The sequence below is a fragment of the Euprymna scolopes genome, chromosome 10 (genome assembly GCF_053919585.1).
Source record: "Euprymna scolopes isolate OS-2025 chromosome 10, ASM5391958v1, whole genome shotgun sequence".
Taxonomy (NCBI): domain Eukaryota; kingdom Metazoa; phylum Mollusca; class Cephalopoda; order Sepiida; family Sepiolidae; genus Euprymna; species Euprymna scolopes.
Window position 1 is genome coordinate 106391640 of NC_136491.1, and position 9585 is coordinate 106401224.

Below are 9585 nucleotides of genomic sequence, written 5' to 3' on the forward strand. Positions count from 1 at the left end.
CAGCTCATCAGTGCAGCTAGACAAGCAACTACCTCAAGCCAGCATCAAAACCCGACCACCTAAACAACAGTCGGAGATTCTAACCATTGCGCTATTTGGCTGCTGCTATGCGGGCAATGAATTAACAATGTCTTGACACTGTCCAAATACTTAAGCTCATATATATATATATATATATATATATATATATGGTGATTGGAAAGTAACCCCCTATTAGTAAGTGCTTGTAATTTATTACTGAAATATAATTGTTACAAGAAATGAATGGAAAAAGAAAGAGAATAGCATGACGTTTTATTTTGAATTCAATATGGGTGCCAGCATTCGACATTAGCTTTTCAAGAAGCCTGGGAACCGCATCAAATGATTTCAGAAAGAACTTTTTTTTCTTTTTTACTAATGAGTCAAGGCTAAAAACTCATGAGAAGATTAGGGCCAACGAAATGGATAGATTGATATGTAAACGGCAATGAATACTATGATAGGGATTTAAAATTTCCACTTATCACCAACTCAAAACAATAGAAAAACGTATTTTACCCATTAACAAATAGATAGAATGATAGAATGTAGAGTCTAAAGGAAAAAAATAAAGGGGTCTATGCATTTTTTATATGTTGTCCATAATCGTGTAGCATTCAGGATGAAAAATTTCTAGTACACAAACATGTATTTATATATATCTACATATATATGTAAGGAACCTTGTCTCTCTGTCTGTGTGTGGAACGGTCTCTACCAAACTACTCTGTCAATTTCTGGTTTGCAGACTTGAAACTTAATATATAGGGGGTTTGATCCTGTGGAAAGTATATGAGAGAGAATAGGGGAGAGAGAGAGAGAGAGAGAGAGAGAGAGAGAGAGAGAGAGAGAGAGAGAGAGAGAAATAATGGTCTGAATTCAGAGCCGGAGAATGACACATTGTAATCAAATATATAGCTACTACTTATAAAGTAGGGTTTACTTTGTGTTTAAATGCCTAAAAAAATTGCTGCAAACCGTAGTATGTGGTGCAAAAAAAAAAAAAAATGAATAAAAGAAAAAATAGTTGCTGCTTCTATTTATATGCTGTCGATCTTGTCACCACATATGCAAATGAGATGCTTTTGGTTTAAATATAAAAAGCCTGATTTTTCAGAGTTGATTTTGAAGTTGGATTTTGGAGGAGCAAGTCTTGACAGCATTGTGTCGCATTTAACCCTGGAAATTGTTAGTTGAAAGTGCGGCATAGTTAAGAGTTAATCATTCAACCGCAAGCTATTTCGGCCAATTACTGTTTTGTGTTCCAAAGTAAAATGGAGAGAATTCTAAAAGTGAGCAGCGATATGGTGAAGACGTTCAGTGGAGAAGGCGATTTAATGGCCTGGTTGGAAAAGATGAAGTTGGTTGCAAAACTGCAGAAAATTCATGACTTTGCAAGTTTTATGTCCTTGTTTTTGGAAGGGTCGGGCCTTAGGCCTGTATCTTCAGTTAATGGAGGAGGATCAACAGGATATAGAGAAGTTAGAGGCTAAACTATAGACGACGTTTACTGAAGGAATTTTCTTTGCATATGCAAACCTGGGATGAGGTAATCGATGTATAATGCAACCAATGTACAAAAAAATTGCAGAATTAGCAGGATTCGAGGGAAGAGGACGAGAGCAGGCCATGAGACTCACTTTTGTTAATGGTTTCCCTGAAAATATTTCCATGGCATTACAGCAGTTACTGAATGTGAAGGAGCTGCTGATTAGTGAACTAATTTCAACTGCCAGGGTGCTCACGACCATATGGACTCCGGAAGTGGTAGCAGTTGCGAAACGAGAACTGAAAAGAGGATGTAGATGGGTTGATGAAATGCATAGGCTAATGGAAACCATTTAGCGATAAATCCTACATTTGTAAGGGTCTTCACCTGGTACTTGCTATGGATGTGACGAACAATGCACTCGGCGAGATACTGCCAACGGAAATGAAAATGGGGCAACCGAAGTGTCAGCAGTTACTTTGTTACATCAGCGCAAAATGGATTTCTACCAACATTAAGCATGTTAGTAAATTACATAAGAGTGAGAGCCCTGATTGATACTGGATGTATTATGATATTAATTTGATTGAGTCTATAAGAGCAGTGGATGGACAGAAGATTGAATGCAGAGGAATTAACTGTTGAGAACCGAGGCGATTGTACTGGAAAAAGGTGATCGACACTGTTGACATCATAGTGGGGAGGGTATTATTTGCCAACTTAGAGGGGTTATTATCAACGAAAATGGTAACATGCAGATTCGAGGAGGAGATTGCACTACAAGTGCACACATAAACTGAATGAATAAAGAAAAAATTAAATGTAAAGTGGTGGACAAGGACGTCCGTATAGAATTTGGTGGAATGAAATGGATTGCTGAGTGAAAGTGGATTTCAGAACCCTCAATATTAAAGAACAATATTGATTGTTAATATACAAAGCTAAGTGAAGAACAAAAGGTCGACTTCGATAATTAAGTTAAATGGTGGCTTGTAGAAGGAATCTTAGTATCTAGGGATCAAAATGTAACCGTCGGAGTGCTTCCTATAATGGCAGTGATACAATCCACAAAGAACAAAGTCAAACCGGTTCTCAATTATCAAGAACTAAATAAATATATCATGTGTCATTCTGGTGGAGATGCAATTGATGTTCGCGGAGAAACTATAATGAAGTAGAGGCAGATGAAAATGGCGACAATTATTGTTGATTTGAAATGCACATATTTACAAATTCATGTTGCAAAACAGCTCTGGAAGTTCCAGTTGGTCCAGTATAAAAGAAGACCTATTGTCCGACTAGATTGAGGTTCAAGTTAAATGTTGCTCCACGGCAAGAATTTTGAAAACTACGCTCAATAAAGAGGACCTCATCAGAAAGAACACAGATTCGTATATAGATGATGTTCTGGTTAATGAAACATTAGTGCAAACAGGAAACTTGTATCTCATCTGAGCAAGACACCTAGAGTCGTTGAAGGAAGGAACAGCGTTGGGTCTGATATGGACAGTGCAGGAAGATTGGTATTTATGAGAGGAAAAAATCTGCCAGAGATACGTGATGAAATAAACAGATGTGAACTGTTTTCTGCCTGTGGAAAACCGGTAAGCCACTAACCAATATCTGGATCTGCAGCTATTTAAAAAGAAGAGCAGAAGGAATTGATTGGGAAGATATGGTGGATAGCAAGATGGTTGGTGTGTGACGAGAAGTTGTGAAAGAGGTTTTACAAAGAGACATGGTTCGAGGGAGGTGGCATGTTCTCAAATTAGAAAAAGGCAATGTATGGTGTGATGCAAGCAGCATAACCACTGGCGTGTGTGTTGAAATTGATAGCGTGATAGTCGAGGATGCTGTATGGTTAAGAAAGAAATGTGATTATAGTCACACCAACGTCGCTGAGCAGGAAAAATACAAATACCTTGGCATGGAGGAGAACGATTCAATCAATATTCCAAGATAAGAGAAAAAATTAGCAGTGAATATATACAGACTCCTGCAGTTTTTGACAGACTATGGATACCCACGAAGGGGTGCCTGCACATGAAATTTTTGTGGCAGGAGGTGTGCAATCTCTAACCACACCTCTCCTGAGTCGACATGTGGTAAGTGAAGTGTATGTACAGAACGACTGGAAACAAATGCTGAGATAAGCGGAGAGCATATACAGCGCCTAGAATTCCCAAACGGTTACCCATCTAGTACTAACCAGGCTCAACATTGCTTAACTTCGGTGGTCTGACAAGAACTGGTGTGTCAATGCAATTATGCCGTATATATAATTTTTTTTTTTTTTTTACACAGTGATCACCACTTATCAAGGCCCGGAAGCCACTCAGGGATAAGGGTTATTGCAAGTACATTACGTTAGTGAGGAGATTTGATGAAGTGTTTAATTAGGGGGGCGGTTCATTAGGAATTTGTTAACATTAGACTTGAAGACATCCAAGTTGTTGTCCGGAGGGAAGCAGGCAGACGGAACAGAGTTCCACAATCAATTTTTTCAATCAAATCCATTGATTGCCTACTCTAGGTAGGGACTCATCATGGTGCACTGGAAGTAAGGTTCACATACTTTCCAGCAGTGACTTAGTCCACAGTACATTGTAGTCTACATTGCACTGTAGAGAACCTACTGTTGATTTTTTAAATTATTTTGTATATATATTTCCCTGTAATTGAAGTTTAAAATACAAAAGTCAATACTTCAATTGTGCTCAAAACAGAAACATTCATTCTGAACACGCCCCTATAATATCAAAGAACCCACTGTTGATTTAATATGCCTGGCCTTATTCATTGTGCGGTGATAATGGCTTGAATCTAAGTTTAAAATGAAAAAGTCAAGTATTATGGTTCAATTATGCGTTCCTGTTATATCAAAAAAGCTACTCTTGATTTTTATATCAAACCTTTCGGCTTGTATGGCAATAAAACTTCTCAAATGAACGTGTGATGTTAGGCTGTATATATATATACATATATAGGAAGGAGTAATTTTTCTCCTTTTGTCAGAACCATCACTCATGGAAGACTAAATAACAAAAAAGGGACGTGAGAGTTATGAAACTGCCAAAAGTAAACTCAAAGCCCACTTTACACTCTCATATATATATATATATATATAATCTTCTATACTTTTATAAATATCTGCCATTTAGGGACCTCAACAGTGAAGGGGTGAGATTTTATTGCTAAGCGGGTTTGTCGGGGATATGTATGTCGAGGGGCACAAGCGCAAAGAGTTCATCAGAGCACATTCCATTAAAATATTTGTAAACAGACACACAGATGCAATATTGCAGTGATGGGACAGGGGCTAGAGCTTAGTTGACAAAGTGGGACTTATTAAATTGAATACTCTTTTTTGAATCCTATCCAAGAGGGAGAGGATATTGGTAGATGCACCAGCCCAGATGTGGCAACAATACTCCATGCATGGGCGAATGGTGGTTTTGTAGAGGTACAGGATATATATATATATATATATATATATATATATATATATATATATATATATATATATATATATGGTGATGGGAAAGTAACCCCCTATTAGTAAGTGCTTGTAATTTATTACTGAAATATAATTGTTACAAGAAATGAATGGAAAAAGAAAGAGAATAGCATGACGTTTTATTTTGAATTCAATATGGGTGCCAGCATTCGACATTAGCTTTTCAAGAAGCCTGGGAACCGCATCAGATGATTTCAGAAAGAACTTTTTTTTCTTTTTTACTAATGAGTCAAGGCTAAAAACTCATGAGAAGATTAGGGCCAACGAAATGGATAGATTGATATGTAAACGGCAATGAATACTATGATAGGGATTTAAAATTTCCACTTATCACCAACTCAAAACAATAGCTAACCTAGAAAAACGTATTTTACCCATTAAAAAATAGATAGAATGATAGAATGTAGAGTCTAAAGGAAAAAAATAAAGGGGTCAGATGCATTTTTTATATGTTGTCCATAATTGTGTAGCATTCAGGATGAAAAATTTCTAGTACACAAACATGTATTTATATATATCTACATATATATGTAAGGAACCTTGTCTCTCTGTCTGTGTGTGGAACGGTCTCTACCAAACTACTCTGTCAATTTCTGGTTTGCAGACTTGAAACTTAATATATAGGGGGTTTGACCCTGTGGAAAGTATATGAGAGAGAATAGGGGAGAGAGAGAGAGAGAGAGAGAGAGAGAGAGAAATAATGGTCTGAATTCAGAGCCGGAGAATGACACATTGTAATCAAATATATAGCTACTACTTATAAAGTAGGGTTTACTTTGTGTTTAAATGCCTAAAAAAATTGCTGCAAACCGTAGTATGTGGTGCAAAAAAAAAAAAAATGAATAAAAGAAAAAATAGTTGCTGCTTCTATTTATATGCTGTCGATCTTGTCACCACATATGCAAATGAGATGCTTTTGGTTTAAATATAAAAAGCCTGATTTTTCAGAGTTGATTTTGAAGTTGGATTTTGGAGGAGCAAGTCTTGACAGCATTGTGTCGCATTTAACCCTGGAAATTGTTAGTTGAAAGTGCGGCATAGTTAAGACTTAATCATTCAACCGCAAGCTATTTTGGCCAATTACTGTTTTGTGTTCCAAAGTAAAATGGAGAGAATTCTAAAAGTGAGCAGCGATATGGTGAAGACGTTCAGTGGAGAAGGCGATTTAATGGCCTGGTTGGAAAAGATGAAGTTGGTTGCAAAACTGCAGAAAATTCATGACTTTGCAAGTTTTATGTCCTTGTTTTTGGAAGGGTCGGGCCGTAGGCCTGTATCTTCAGTTAATGGAGGAGGATCAACAGGATATAGAGAAGTTAGAGGCTAAACTATAGACGACGTTTACTGAAGGAATTTTCTTTGCATATGCAAACCTGGGATGAGGTAATCGATGTATAATGCAACCAATGTACAAAAAAATTGCAGAATTAGCAGGATTCAAGGGAAGAGGACGAGAGCAGGCCATGAGACTCACTTTTGTTAATGGTTTCCCTGAAAATATTTCCATGGCATTACAGCAGTTACTGAATGTGAAGGAGCTGCTGATTAGTGAACTAATTTCAACTGCCAGGGTGCTCACGACCATATGGACTCCGGAAGTGGTAGCAGTTGCGAAACGAGAACTGAAAAGAGGATGTAGATGGGTTGATGAAATGCATAGGCTAATGGAAACCATTTAGCGATAAATCCTACATTTGTAAGGGTCTTCACCTGGTACTTGCTATGGATGTGACGAACAATGCACTCGGCGAGATACTGCCAACGGAAATGAAAATGGGGCAACCGAAGTGTCAGCAGTTACTTTGTTACATCAGCGCAAAATGGATTTCTACCAACATTAAGCATGTTAGTAAATTACATAAGAGTGAGAGCCCTGATTGATACTGGATGTATTATGATATTAATTTGATTGAGTCTATAAGAGCAGTGGATGGACAGAAGATTGAATGCAGAGGAATTAACTGTTGAGAACCGAGGCGATTGTACTGGAAAAAGGTGATCGACACTGTTGACATCATAGTGGGGAGGGTATTATTTGCCAACTTAGAGGGGTTATTATCAACGAAAATGGTAACATGCAGATTCGAGGAGGAGATTGCACTACAAGTGCACACATAAACTGAATGAATAAAGAAAAAATTAAATGTAAAGTGGTGGACAAGGACGTCCGTATAGAATTTGGTGGAATGAAATGGATTGCTGAGTGAAAGTGGATTTCAGAACCCTCAATATTAAAGAACAATATTGATTGTTAATATACAAAGCTAAGTGAAGAACAAAAGGTCGACTTCGATAATTAAGTTAAATGGTGGCTTGTAGAAGGAATCTTAGTATCTAGGGATCAAAATGTAACCGTCGGAATGCTTCCTATAATGGCAGTGATACAATCCACAAAGAACAAAGTCAAACCGGTTCTCAATTATCAAGAACTAAATAAATATATCATGTGTCATTCTGGTGGAGATGCAATTGATGTTCGCGGAGAAACTATAATGAAGTAGAGGCAGATGACAATGGCGACAATTATTGTTGATTTGAAATGCACATATTTACAAATTCATGTTGCAAAACAGCTCTGGAAGTTCCAGTTGGTCCAGTATAAAAGAAGACCTATTGTCCGACTAGATTGAGGTTCAAGTTAAATGTTGCTCCACGGCAAGAATTTTGAAAACTACGCTCAATAAAGAGGACCTCATCAGAAAGAACACAGATTCGTATATAGATGATGTTCTGGTTAATGAAACATTAGTGCAAACAGGAAACTTGTATCTCATCTGAGCAAGACACCTAGAGTCGTTGAAGGAAGGAACAGCGTTGGGTCTGATATGGACAGTGCAGGAAGATTGGTATTTATGAGAGGAAAAAATCTGCCAGAGATACGTGATGAAATAAACAGATGTGAACTGTTTTCTGCCTGTGGAAAACCGGTAAGCCACTAACCAATATCTGGATCTGCAGCTATTTAAAAAGAAGAGCAGAAGGAATTGATTGGGAAGATATGGTGGATAGCAAGATGGTTGGTGTGTGACGAGAAGTTGTGAAAGAGGTTTTACAAAGAGACATGGTTCGAGGGAGGTGGCATGTTCTCAAATTAGAAAAAGGCAATGTATGGTGTGATGCAAGCAGCATAACCACTGGCGTGTGTGTTGAAATTGATAGCGTGATAGTCGAGGATGCTGTATGGTTAAGAAAGAAATGTGATTATAGTCACACCAACGTCGCTGAGCAGGAAAAATACAAATACCTTGGCATGGAGGAGAACGATTCAATCAATATTCCAAGATAAGAGAAAAAATTAGCAGTGAATATATACAGACTCCTGCAGTTTTTGACAGACTATGGATACCCACGAAGGGGTGCCTGCACATGAAATTTTTGTGGCAGGAGGTGTGCAATCTCTAACCACACCTCTCCTGAGTCGACATGTGGTAAGTGAAGTGTATGTACAGAACGACTGGAAACAAATGCTGAGATAAGCGGAGAGCATATACAGCGCCTAGAATTCCCAAACGGTTACCCATCTAGTACTAACCAGGCTCAACATTGCTTAACTTCGGTGGTCTGACAAGAACTGGTGTGTCAATGCAATTATGCCGTATATATAATTTTTTTTTTTTTTTTTTTTTTACACAGTGATCACCACTTATCAAGGCCCGGAAGCCACTCAGGGATAAGGGTTATTGCAAGTACATTACGTTAGTGAGGAGATTTGATGAAGTGTTTAATTAGGGGGGCGGTTCATTAGGAATTTGTTAACATTAGACTTGAAGACATCCAAGTTGTTGTCCGGAGGGAAGCAGGCAGACGGAACAGAGTTCCACAGGCGTGCAGTTCTAAGAAAGAAGCTTTGTTCATGAAATCCGCGTTTTGATTTAGGCACAGATATAGAGTGGGGGAAATTTTTCACAGTGGATTCAGCTAGACGGGTGTTTTTCGTGAAAGATTGGCGAGGGGGGACCAGGGATTGGAGTTCAGACGAGCACCTGCCATGAAAATAACGATTAAACAAGGATAGGCTCGCAACGTCTCTTCTGTGGGAGAGGGGTTGCAGGGTAGAGAAAAGGGCATCCCCCACTAAACCACGAAGTCTATTTTGTACTCTGTCAAGGCATGATAGGCTGTTTTTGGCAGCTCCTGCCCAGATATGGCAACAGTATTCCATCCTTGGCCGTACTTGGTTTTTATATAGATAGAGAATTGCATCAGTAGTGAGATATCTTCTGGAGCGGTAGAAGGATCCCACCATCTTTCCAGCGACCTTGGCAACAGACTTGATGTACGTGTTCCATTTCAGATCAGGAGTAAAGGTCAAACCCAGAAGCTTGTCAAAACACGGGGCCTCACCCAGACGAGAGCCATCCATCACAATTGATGCCAGCTGGGGATCAGAGCGTTGATGATGTAAGGATATATACGCTATGTCAGGAAAATACAGAAACAGAGCTTGCAAACAAAAACAAGGTAACTGCCATTAACCAACTATCTATGATCGTCATAACATACAGCTTGGAACTGTTGACTGGCCACAAAGGGACATAAAGAGACTAGACACTAAAATGAG

The 9585-nt window shown here is 38.5% G+C and overlaps 2 pseudogenes; both read right to left on the bottom strand.

Moving 5' to 3' along the window:
* Positions 1 to 3671: 3671 nt before the first annotated feature.
* Positions 3672 to 3788, bottom strand: LOC145286582 (5S ribosomal RNA; annotated as a pseudogene).
* Positions 3789 to 8508: 4720 nt separating this feature from the next.
* On the bottom strand, positions 8509 to 8625 carry LOC145286583 (5S ribosomal RNA; annotated as a pseudogene).
* Between the last annotated feature and the right edge of the window lie 960 nt (positions 8626 to 9585).